We start from the raw sequence: 9,110 nt of genomic DNA on the forward strand, positions 1-9,110 counted from the left end.
AATTCTCTACTCTCCTGCGACTTTTCTGTAAATCCAAAATTATTCTAAAATTAAACGTTTTAAATAAATTTAAATGGAATGAAAAGTTTATTTTTTAATTATGTAAGGAAAGAGAGTATTGGTGACATGTTTACAAATGTTCTTCAGAAGAGTACCATTTAAGGCCGGGCGCGGTGGCTCAAGCCTGTAATCCCAGCACTTTGGGAGGCCGAGACGGGCGGATCACGAGGTCAGGAGATCGAGACCATCCTGGCTAACACGGTGAAACCCCGTCTCTACTAAAAAATACAAAAATCTAGCCGGGCGAGGTGGCAGGCGCCTGTAGTCCCAGCTGCTCGGGAGGCTGAGGCAGGAGAATGGCGTAAACCCGGGAGGCAGAGCTTGCAGTGAGCTGAGATCCGGCCACTGCAGTCCAGCCTGGGCAACAGAGCAAGACTCCGTCTCAAAAAAAAAAAAAAAAAAAAAAAAAAAAAGAAGAGTACCATTTAAAATGGAAATGGCGAGGGTAATGCTGCATTTTTGTGGCCAGTCATATTTCTTGGCAGACAAGATGGCTAATGACAATCACAAGGACTAACATTATTAAATGCCTATAATATTTCAGCTTCTGCCCTAAGCATGTTACATGCATGCCCACGTCATCTTCAAGATTATTTTCCCAATTAACAGATGAGAAAAGTTCTTAGAATAGTGCCTGGAATCTGGCAGGTGCTCAAAAATTAGATTTTTTTTTTTTTAACAGAGGCTAAGAAATGTACCCAGCTTCTGAACAACAGAGTCACAATTCAAGTCCAAACCCTAAAATGTTTTTTTGTTTGTTTGTTTTTATACTTTAAGTTCTAGGGTACATGTGCACAATGTGCAGGTTTGTTACATATGTACACATGTGCCATGTTGGTGTACTGCACCCATTAACTCGTCATTTACATTAGGTATATCTCCTAATGCCATCCCTCCCCCCTACCCTCCCCCCCCCTTTTTTTTTCCCTTGAGATGGAGTCTCGCTCTGTCACCCAGGCTGGAGTACAGTGGCATGATCTCAGTTCACTGCAACCTCTGCCTCCTGGGTTCAAGCGATTCTCCAGCCTCCGCCTCCTGAGTAGCTGGAACTACAGGTGCCCGCCACCATGCCTGGCTAATTTTTATATTTATATTTTTTAGTAGAGATGGGGTTTCTCCATGTTGGCCAGGCTGGCCTCAATCTCCTGACCTCAAGTGATCTGCCCGCCTCGTCCTCCCAAAGTCCTGGGATTACAGGTGTGAGCCACCTTGCCCAGTCCCTTCAAGGCTTTTAAATCTCAGCCTTGCCACTTACTAACTGTATGACCTTGGGCAAGTTTCAAAGCCAAAACAAAGCTAACTGATATCATAGAATGGATTTTAAAAGTATGTTGAAAGTTGCATAATATCAACCTAAATTTACAAACAGACAATTATTTATGAAATATTTCATAATTGTCAAATTGAATAACTTGAAAATAATCAGGCCGAATAGTTCTGCATTGAAATCAATAAAAATAGGGCTCAAAATAACAGCTCTGAAGAATCCTTGGGTACACCTCTGGATATAAGAACCAAACAAGAGACAACTAAGGAAATTGTTAACTCCTGGTAACTACCAGAACCTCCAGGAAAAACGTATTTTCAGCTCTCCTCTGGGGTCAAATGACTATAGCTCACTGGGCCAAAGAGGGTCCATGATGAGATTTTCTCAAGAGGGGAAGGTGATAAGGCAAATTATAAAGATATGCCTTCTGGCCGGGTGCAGTGGCTCACGCCTGTAATCCCAACACTTTGGGAGGCCAAAGTAGGCGGATCACTTGAGGTCAGGAGTTCAAAACCAGCCTGGCCAACATGGTGAAACCCCATCTCTACTAAAAAATATATAAATATAAAAATTAGCCAGGCATGGTGGCACACGTCTGTAATGCCAGTTACTCAGGAGGCTGAGGCGGGAGAATCGCTTGAACCCAGGAGGCAGAGGTTGCAGTGAGCCGAGATCACGCCACTGCACTCCAGCCTGGGCGACAGAACATGACTTTGTTTCAGAAAATAGAATAAAATAAAGGCTTTCTGAAGACGGACACCCAGTCATCTCTACTAAAAAATTAATTTTAAAAAAAATCCTTTCGTAGTTCATGAGCGTGATGATTGTGTTCACACGCATATGTGAAACGTACCACCACAAATCTTGTTACAACGTTGGTACATTACCCATCTGGCATGAAAAAAAAAAAAACAGACAGTGAGAGAGAAATCCCTGAGCCACACCTCTGTTCACACATCTCTTCATTTTAAACTAGATCTTGGCCTTAACTGTTACAGCAAAAGGGAGGTCACAGCAGAAAAACTAAAGTTTTTTTGTCTTCCAGGTAGGCAGGAGTCCAGATTCAAGCAATATAAGGACTATTGAGGGACGGTTTCAAGAACTAACTTTAGAGGCCTACCACATCATTACTGTAGCCACCTCCCGCTAACCTAGGTACAAAGATGGGGGTGCTCAAATCCAATTCACACCTTGCTGATACAAAGCTGCTTAGAGCCTGAAAAGGCTGAAGCCCTCTTCCAATACATCTGCCCAGACCTCCAGCCATTCTAATCAGCACAAAAGCAAGAAACGTGCCTCCCTTTCCCAACCCCCATACCCCCCTAAAATGTGACACCCTTGCACATCTTGATCCAAAATAGATTGTGTGAACAACAATAAAACCCTAAGCCTGGAGTCACTTATTTATTTATTTATTTATTTATTTATTTATTTATTTGAGACAGAGTGTCACTCTGTTGCCCAGGCTGGAATGCAGTGGCGCTATCTCGGCTCACTGCAAGCTCCGCCTCCCGGGTCCACGCCATTCTCCTGCCTCAGCCTCCCGAGGAGCTGGGACTACAGGCGCCCGCCACCTCGCCCGGCTAATTTTTTGTATTTTTAGTAGAGATGGGGTTTCACCATGTTAGCCAGGATGGTCTTGATCTCCTGACCTGGTGATCCACCCGCCTCAGCCTCCCAAAGTGCTCGGATTACAGGTGTGAGCCACTGCGCCCCGGCTCACATATATACTTTTTTAACAAATATTTGTTCAGCCCTTACTCTGTGCCCTAGCCCCTTTTCTTCTCCCTGGATCCCCGGGGCTGCCTTTAATCTCCCTATTCCACCCTTGCTTACCCTGCAGGTCTCCAGTTCATAATCTATTTACTGTTCCTTCTCCAGGGCCCCACCTTCTGGTGTGCAGATCTGCCATCCTTTTTCTCCACCATGGATTACTGTTCTACACTCCTCTGCCCCAGACTTTACCTCTTTCTTCCTGGCTTCATTTCAGCACCATTAATCTCTTCATTGTTTAGCCCTTCTTACAGCTCTTTCCCAGTCTCCTGCCACTAATATCTGATCTCAACCGACCCACACAACAGCCCCTGAATAGAGCCAATGGGGCTGAAAGAATGTAATTCATTTGCCTGTGCTAATCCCATGAGTGAGTGGTCCCGTTCAACAAATTCTGTAAATTAATAATGGTAACAATAATAGCTGGCACTTGAAATTGTGCTGGTGGACAGGTTGCAGTTTTTAGCAATGAGGAAGTCTAAGGACTGACTTTGGGTGTGAGTGGCATGAGGCATTGAAGAGTGCAAGGCCATTTGAAGAGGGGAAGCCTAAGAACACTAAGACTAGATACGGTATTGAAAAAAAATCATCTGTAAGGATAAAACAATCATCAAGAAGGATGCGAGAAACCGCGCAGGTGAGAGGAATCTTGAAGGAATGAGGGCGTGTGTGGGAAGGAGGAGGCATCAGAGGACCGCAGCACAGTGGGGCAGAGTTTGATGATGTGACAGTCAGAGGTGGTAGTGGGAGCTCTGGAGTGGGAGGGAAGATGGCCTGGACACAGGACACTCACCCCATTTGCAAGCCTGTGGTCTGAGGAGTGTGGGAGAGAAAATGGCCGTCAACTGCAAGGGGAATAGTGTGCTCAAGAGAACCAGTCTAGCAAGCAGGCAAAGAGAGCATTCAGAGAAGTGAGGAAGTGAGGTATTTGAAAGAATACAGCTGAGATCCCCATGGAAGAGTTGCAGAAGTTAGGGAGTGGGCCGGTGCGGTGGCTGATGCCTGTAATGCCAGCACTTTGAGAAGCCGAGGCAGGTGCATCAAATTAGGTCGGGAATTTGAGACCAGCCTGGCTAACACAGTGAAACCACGTGTTTACTAAAAATGCAAAAATCAGATGGGTGTGGTGGCGCACGCCTGTAGTCCCAGCTGCTTGGGAGACTGAAGCAGGAGAATCGCTTGAAACTCGGAGGCGGAGGTTGCAGTGAACCGAGATCACGCCACTGCACTCTAGCCCGGCCAACAGAGCGAGACTTTGTCTCAAAAAAAATAAAAATTAAAAAAATTTTTTTAAAAAAGAACTTGGAGAAGGGTAAGACATGGGATCAGAAATGGGGCTATCCAAGGCCGTGTGGATATCAGAGTCTAAAGGATGAGCAATGTCCTTGGAGTCTGGGCTGACATACACAGGGAGGAAGGGGAAGAACATGATGGGAGTAGTCCCAGGATCCCAGAGCAGATTGCAGTGGCACAGCTGTGAGTGAGTGCAGGGGCAGGATAGTAAGGGTTGTCAGGAACATGAGGAGTTCTTGCTCATTGCAAATTAATGATCTGTTGGGGGAGCCCCATATACGTGACAGAAGCATACATCCCAGACGCCTTTGAAAATTGCAGATAATGGAAACCTACAGGAGGTGGACCCAAATTCAACAGGGAGGGTCATAAAAAACTTCGAGGGAGAGAGAGAGAATAACAGAATTCCATAAAATGATTGCAACCACTAGAAAAAAAAAATTTTTTTTTTTTTTGAGATGGAGTCTCGCTCTGTCACCCAGGCTGGAGTGCGGTGGCGCAATCTCAGCTCACTGCAACCTCTATCTTCCGGGTTCAAGCGATTCTCCTGCCTCAGCCTCCCAAGTAGCTGGGACTGCAGGCATGTGCCACCACACCCGGCTAATTTTTTTTGTATTTTTAGTAGAGACAGGGTTTCACCATATTGGCCAGGCTGCTCTCTAACTCCTGACCTCGTGATCTGTTGGCCTCCGCCTCCCAAAATGCTGAGATTAAAGTGTAAGCCACGGCGCCCAGTTGAAAAAAGTTGTATAATATTTTATATTCACATTATTTGAATAGTCTTTAGTCTTGTCAGGTGAAATTGATTGCATTTGGCTAGAGAACTTTGAAAGATTTACACAGCACAAGGTGAGTATATTACCTTTAATGTTAAGTTGTAAAATTCTAAATAGATGTAGGTTAGACATTTTCTGAGTCTAAGATTCTAATTCTTTCCCTATTCCTTTATTACCTGAAATCTCTGAAATTACCTCCAGTATTTGGGGTGATGGCTAGAGATAGAAAATTAAATTGACGGAACCTTCCCTGACTCCCTTATCTAAATTAGCTAAACTACCTTTATGTCAACATGTGTTGATTGCCTGAATGTATCTCATATAATCCTCATAAAAACCAGCAAGGCAATAATTTCTATTTTATAAACAAGAAATCAAATGCTCAGAAAGCTAAGATAACTTGCTCCCGCAGTTAGTGAACAGCTGAAGCGGGACTCATTGTCTGTTAACTGCCCCTTCCTGTAGACCATAATGCAATCACATTTTCAGCTTTGCTTTTTTTGGAGACACAGTCTTGCTCTGTTGCCCAGGCTGGAGTGCAGTGGCGCCATCTCGGCTCACTACAACCTCCACCTCCCTGGTTCAAGCCGTTCTCCTGCCTCAGCCTCCCAAGTAGCTGGGACTACAGGCGCGTGCTACCACATTCGGCTAATTTTTTTGTATTTTTAGTAGAGATGGGGTTTCACCATGTTAGCCAGGATGGTCTCAAGCTCCTGACCTCGTGATCCACCTGCCTGGGCCGCCCAAAGTGCTGGGATTACAGGCATAAGCCACCACACCCAGCCTTCAGCATTGTTAAAATGCAAAAAAAAAAAAAAAAAAAAAAAAAAAGCTATTTGTGTTGTCCATGTTGGATGGTAATTCACTTACCTCTTCTAGTAGTTTCAAGGGAGAATATTAGTTGATTAGACCTTAAAGCCTTTAATATGGTCATTGATAACATAAAACAAATTAAAATATAATGTGGAAGAATCCCCCTAGGGAATTCTAAAGAGTACAACTAGTTTTCCAAGACGAAATTGGCTTGCGTTTAGTAGAAGCAATAGACTGGAGACAGACTGATAGATTTGGACAGCCAGAAAGTCTACATGGGACCACTCATTATATCACAACCAGACAGGTAGTGTTGAAAGTGGGCTCAATCTACACAGCATCCTCATTTCATTTTATTTTATTTTGAGACAGAGTCTCACTCTGTCACCCAGACTGGAATGCGGTGGTGCAATCACAGCTCACTGCATTCTCAACCTCCTGGGCTCAAGCGATCCTCCCACCACAGCCTCCCAAATAACTGGCCCTTATTTTTAAAAACAAACACAAAAGGCATCTGTCAACCCACATAGATGGACTACTATTCAAAAGTAGAGCCTTTACTCATCTTAAAACAAATCTGTGGCTGGTTGCAGTGGCTCACACCTGTAATCCCAGCACACAGGGAGGCTGAGGCAGGAAGATCACTCAGGAGTTCAAGACTGACCTGAGCAACAAAGTGAGACACCATCTCTATAGAACATTAAAAAAATCAGCCAGGCATGGTAATGCACTCCTGTAGTCCCAGCTACTCAGGAGGCTGAGATGGGAGGATTGCTTTAGCCCGTGAGGTCGAGGCTGCAGTGAGCAGTGATTATACCACTGTACTTCCAGGGCAACACTGTGAGACCCTTTCTCAAAAAAAAAAAAAAAAAAAAAAAGGAAAAGAAAAGAAAAGAAAAAGAAATGGATTTAGATTCAGAATCCTGGATTTAAGCCCCAGCTTTACCATTATTAGCTGTGCAACCTTGGGTTACTTAACCCTCTGTTCCTCATTTCCTTACCTATAAATGGGGTATAGTATTGGCTCTCACCTCCTAGAGGTGCTATAAGAATTAAATGGATTAATGTTTGTAAAGTTCTTAGCATAGGCCTGGCTCATAGTAAGCCTTTCATAAATGTTCACTATTATAATTATCCCTGGTTCTTAGACTTTTTTTTTTTCTTCTTCTTCTTTTTTTTTTTTTTTTTTTTTTTGGTGACAGGCTCTTGCCATGTTGCCCAGGCTGGTCTTAAATGCCTGGCCTCAAGCAATACTCCTGCCTCTCAGCCTCCCAACGTGCTAGGATTATAGGTTTGAGCGACCTCACCTAGCTGGTTCTTAGACTTTCAAACTTCCAAAATCAGTGTTTAAAAGAAGAATTAGGAAATCAATATGGGTTTGTCTTCTTTGCTTGTTTGTTTTTTTAACTTTTCCCAAATCAAAACAGTTTTTAAAACCCAGTACTTTCTATAATAACCAATATTTCATAGAAAAAAATAATATTTTAATAACACAAAATTTAGGCAGAAGATAATGTCAAAATAAATGACTTCCATTATTACATTTAGCTTTGAGAGACACTTAAAAATTTTTTTTTTTTAGAGATGGGGTCTCACTCTGTCATCCAGGGTGAAGTGTAGTAGTGCAATCCTAGCTCACTGCAGCCTCAAACTCCAGGGCTCAAGCGATCCTCCAGCCTCAGCCCCCCAAGTAGCTGGGACTACAGGCCGTGCCACTACACCTGGTAATGAGAGACATTTTTTATATTTTACATATTTTTCTCAGTTCTCCTTGGAATAGTAAGCATATTTTTTGTTCATTGTATTTGAGGACCACTTAGTCATATTCTCCAACACCCTTACATATATATTTTTTACTAATTAGCAGTTAAATGTTTTTAATTTTTAAAAAACTAATCATAGACTATAGACAGTAGTGTTTGTAAACTGTGAATGAAAACAGGATCATATGGTCAGTTACTGGCTTTGCACATTGCAAATAACAGACAAAAAAGAAATATTTTTCTGTAAGATTCTGGAAAAAAATAAAAGTGGAGTTAAAACCTATTCTTTGGGCCAGGCGCGGTGACTCAAGCCCGTAATCCCAGCACTTTGGGAGGCCGAGATGGGCGGATCACGAGGTCAGGAGATCCAGACCATCCTGGCTAACACGGTGAAATCCCGTCTCTACTAAAAAAATACAAAAAACTAGCCGGGCGAGGTGGCGGGCGCCTGTAGTCCCAGCTACTTGGGAGACTGAGGCAGGAGAATAGCGTAAACCCGGGAGGCGGAGCTTGCAGTGAGCTGAGATCCGGCCACTGCACTCCAGCCTGGGTGACAGAGCGAGACTCCATCTCAAAAAAAAAAAAAAAAAAAACTGGCCGGGCGCGGTGGCTCAAGCCTGTAATCCCAGCACTTTGGGAGCCCGAGACGGGCGGATCACGAGGTCAGGAGATCGAGACCATCCTGGCTAACACGGTGAAACCCCGTCTCTACTAAAAAATACAAAAAACTAGCCGGGCGAAGTGGCGGGTGCCTGTAGTCCCAGCTACTCGGGAGGCTGAGGCAGGAGAATGGCGTAAACCCGGGAGGCGGAGCTTGCAGTGAGCTGAGATCCGGCCACTGCACTCCAGCCTGGACCACAAAGCGAGACTCCGTCTCAAAAAAAAAAAAAAAAAAAAAAAACCTATTCTTTGGACAAGAAACTTGACATTCCTACTTTTACTGTGATAGAGGAGTCCCCAAAAGCAGTTGAAGTGAAAATGAAATTCGCAAGCACCCACATGCCAACTCATTTGTGGAAGATCAAAGAATCTAATTAACTCGAAGCAAGACCTGAAAGAGGACAGAATGCTCAGGAAAACCACATGAACTGCCCAAACTATCGATTGAGCAATTTGCAAACATTTCTAGTTTAAAAACAAATAGTTTGGGTAAATTTATGAATATTCCTATTGCATTATTTATTTAATATTGCTATTGCATTACTTCTTGCAAAGTTTTCCAAGAAATTTCCTAGTTGTCAGGCATATATATATATATATATATATATATATATATATATATAATTTTTTTTTTTTTTTTAAAGACAGAGTTTCACTCTTTTTGCCCATGCTGGATATAATGGCATGATCTTGGCTAACTGCTGC

At 43.3% G+C, this 9,110-nt stretch overlaps 1 non-coding gene across 1 annotated transcript; it reads left to right on the forward strand.

Moving 5' to 3' along the window:
* Window positions 1-2,123: 2,123 nt before the first annotated feature.
* Window positions 2,124-2,224, forward strand: LOC126931923 (small nucleolar RNA U13). The gene has a single exon (XR_007718030.1). It is a non-coding gene; the product is annotated as a small nucleolar RNA U13 (small nucleolar RNA).
* Window positions 2,225-9,110: the final 6,886 nt, after the last annotated feature.

The sequence above is a fragment of the Macaca thibetana genome, chromosome 11, assembly GCF_024542745.1.
Source record: "Macaca thibetana thibetana isolate TM-01 chromosome 11, ASM2454274v1, whole genome shotgun sequence".
Taxonomy (NCBI): Eukaryota; Metazoa; Chordata; class Mammalia; order Primates; family Cercopithecidae; genus Macaca; species Macaca thibetana.